The sequence below is a fragment of the Chrysochloris asiatica genome, unplaced genomic scaffold (genome assembly GCF_000296735.1).
Source record: "Chrysochloris asiatica unplaced genomic scaffold, ChrAsi1.0 scaffold00260, whole genome shotgun sequence".
Lineage (NCBI taxonomy): Eukaryota > Metazoa > Chordata > Mammalia > Afrosoricida > Chrysochloridae > Chrysochloris > Chrysochloris asiatica.
The window spans coordinates 257,377-261,382 of NW_006408778.1; positions in this window are offsets into that span (position 1 = coordinate 257,377).

Here is a 4,006-nt window from a genome sequence, read left to right on the forward strand (position 1 = left end):
AATGGAGAAAAGATTGAAGTTGTCAAGGACTTCATTCTTCTTAGATCAACTATCAACATTCACGTAAGCAGCAGTCAAGAGATCAGATGACGTATTTCATTGGGCAAATCTGCTGCACAGGAACTTTTTAAAGTGTTGAGGAGCGGAGATGACAGCTTGGGGACTGGGGTGTGCCTAATCCAGGCCATGGTATTTTCAATAACCTCATATGGATGCTAAAGCTGGATAGTGAATAAGGAAGGTCGTAGAAGAATTGATGCCTTTGAATTGTGGTGTTGGAGGAGAATACTAAAAGTGCCAAAAGAACCAATAGATCTGTTTTGGAAGAAGTGCAGCCAGAGTGCTTTAGACATATTGTCAGGAGGGAACAGTTGCTGGAGAAGGATATCATGCTTGGTAAGATGGAAGGTCAGAGAAGAAAAGGAAGACCCCCAACGAGATGGATTGGCCAGGTGGCAGCCTTTTTGGCATCAAGTGTAGCAGCGGTAGTGAGGTTGGCCTAGCATCAGACATTGTTTCTATCTGCTGTGCATGGGGTTGCTATGAGTCGGTTCCGACTTGATGGTACCTTACAACAACAAGGGACAATTATGCTGCAGGCTGTCTTACTTTATTGTTGTTGTTAGAAATCATTGAGTCAATTCTAACTCACAGCAATGCTGTACACAACAGAACAAAGAATAGCTTTGGGCCTGAACCATCCTTATAATTTTTGTTAACAATTGAGACTATTGTTGCTTCCACTGTTTCAGTACCTGCTGGTGGGAGTCTGACCCTCCACTTTACCAAGCATGATTTATTTTTCCAGGAACTCATCCTTTCTAATAACATGTCTGAGAAGTATGATAGACAATGTCTTGCCATATGTTTCTTAGAAGCATTCTGGATGTATTACTTTAGAGACAGATTTGTTTGTTCTTATGGAAGTCCCTAATCTTCTACAACATTATAATTCAAGTGAATTGGTTAATTTTTGGACTTCCTTATTCATTTTCCAACTTTAATCTACCTAAGAGGCTATTAAATATATCATGGCTTGGTTTAGGTGCACGTTAGTCCTCAAAGTGATATATTTGGTCTTGAAAACTTTAAAGAGATCTGCACATCAGATTTGCCCAATAAGTTCTGTCCTTTAATTTCTTTACTGTTGTTTACATGAGTGCTGATTGTGAAGCCAAGGAATGTGAAGCTTTAAATGGTTTTAGTGTTTTCTTCATTTATCATGATACTGTTTGTTACTCTTATGTGCGATAAGCACTGGACTACAAGGTCAGTTTGAATTGCAAGTTTGATAGCTCAAATTCACCTACTGGTCATCAGAATCCCCATACATTAATCTATGACTCGATGGCACTTGTTATTATTGTTGTTATGTGCCATCGAATCAGTACCGAATTATAGTCACCTTATGCACAACAAAATGAAACACTTCTCTGTCCTGGACCAACCTCACAATCATTGTTTCCAAGGAGAACTTTCACTGTACTTTATCCAACATGGATCTGTTTTTTTGTTTGTTTGTTTGTTTTTTTGGGGGGCAGTTATTGAATACTTTCAGTATTCTCCTTTAACACCATTAAACATGCATAAATTCTTCAATGGTCTCCATTATAAACTGTCCTAGTTTGAGTGTATACATGGTTATTGAAAACACCATGACTTGGATCAGGTGCACTTTAGTCCTCAGTATGACTTGTTTGTTCTTTAAAGAGGTGTTGTGAAGCCGATTTGACCCATTCAGTATGTCATTTGATTTATTTTATTTATATTCTTTAATAAGTTTTTATTTTGAATTGAATGATAGTTTACAAGGGAGAGTATCATATTTACACTCACCATTTCATTGCAATTATTACAATCTCCTCCATGTATCATCATTCAACAGTATTTGCTTCAATTCCCCCTTTATTTTGGGGGGGCTGGCATACACAAACACTCAGGAATATATAATAATCTAAACAACCCAAAGGATATTCTGCAAATCTGCCTCCTGCCATCAGCACACAGCCTTTCTCTTTCCACGAGCCTAGAATCCTCAAATACTGTATTTCTTGTTTTCCTCATCTCTGCCTCTAGCTCTGGTGTCGCTGCTTCTCTGGATAGGGTCCCACACTCTACTCATGCTACTCTCCCTTGATGGTCCTAAGGTCATCTGCACCTGGACTATAAGAATAACTACTCTACCCCACTTTTGTTACAAAACTTCTACCTTTACAGTTGTGACAGTTGCAATTTTTTTTTATGATAAGTTACTCATTATTGAATCACAAGAATCTTATCTCCATCTTTTTTCACCAGACCTGTCTAGACAAGATTAATAATGTTCAGTGGAGATTCAACCTTTCCCTGCACACTCTGAAACTAAACTCCCTCTTGAAAACTTGTTAGGCAATCATTTTGTGCTTTGTAGCCCTCCTCTCCTCCCCATTTTAGGTGGCCAATATCTAAGTTGCCCATCCCTATCAACCCTGTATACAGAGGGGATAGGATTTATACTTGATGTGAAGACTCCTTCACTCTCATTAGGTATATTAAATTACTACATCCATAAGTATAGGTCAAGGTCATCAAATTGTAGCAATTTACATTTATAAGTTTTATCAAAAATGTGTTTTTGTCTTGTTTTGTTTGTTAATTTTCTTCTAGTAGAGTTCAGATCATCAAACCATCGAGCTAGGTCAAATGGGTACAGTCTACAAATTTGGGCATTCTTGTGCATCTCACTTCAATTCATATCGTCTGGCCACTTTACTCTCAGCTCTAGCCCTCCATGGCTATGTCCTTTTGCATGGGCTCAGAAGTCCTCAGGTCTCTCCACACTTTGAACCAAATAGCCCTTCCTCTTCTCTTTCTCATCTCCAAGTCAAAGGGAGGCTATGGAATGTGGTTGATTTCAGCTCAAGTCTTCATTGTTGTCATACACCTCTTCAACTCACCAGCAGACCATCATGGTCATCAGCAAATTTACATGTTAGCCCATGTGTTCCTTTGAGTTTCAGTCTTGATGGGAGTTTGTCCTGAAGGGATTTGTTTGTTTGCCTTAATGGCTCCCTGGAAAAAACTTGTTTGTTGTTTCAAAAACAACAAAAACAAAACACTATATCCTTTTTCTTACTTTTGTTTTTTAAGTTTTTTTATTGTGAATTGAGTGATAGTTTATATGGGAGAACATCAGTATTACACATATCTTTTCTCTGGGATTATTATTACAATCTCTGTGCATCATAATTCAATAATACTTGCTTCTGTTGTTTTTGTATTTTGTTGTTGTGGATGTACACAAAATCACTCAGGAATATTTTTACAAAGGACAATATTCTGCAAGACTGCCCTCCTGGCCACCAGCACCTGGCTGCCAGCAAACAGGCTTTCTCTGAGAGTCCTCAGCTGTTCTCTCTCTCTCCATGATCTAATCTCTGTCTCCATCTCTGCTGTCATTGCTTCTCTTGATAGGGTTCCACATTCTACTCATACTCTTCTATTTGGTGGCTTCTATTCCAGTACTTTAAGATTAACTATTACCCTCTTTTTGTTATAAAACTTCTACCTATACATTTGTGATGGTGGTGGTTATGTGCCATGGAGTAGGAACCAACTCATAGCGACCATGTACAGGGTTTGATAGTTGCAACTAATCATGATAATAATTACTGACTACTGAATCATAAGAATCTTGTAATCATCTCTTTCACCAGACCTATCAGAACAATATTAAAACTATTCAATGGTGATTCTACCTTCCTCATTTCACCCCCACTCTGAAACTGAACTCCTTCTTTTTTTTTTTTTTTTTTAATTCAGGCAACGTCATGTGCAATGAAATAAAATGGCACCCATTCCTGAGCTGTCTTCACAATCATTGTTGTGCTTGAGTTCATTGTTGTGGCCTCCATTTATTTTGAATGACTTTAAAACTGGGAGACTCATCTTCCAACACTATATCAGAAAATATTCTATTCTGATCCATAGGGCTTTTATTGGCTGAATTTGGGAAATAGGTTACTAG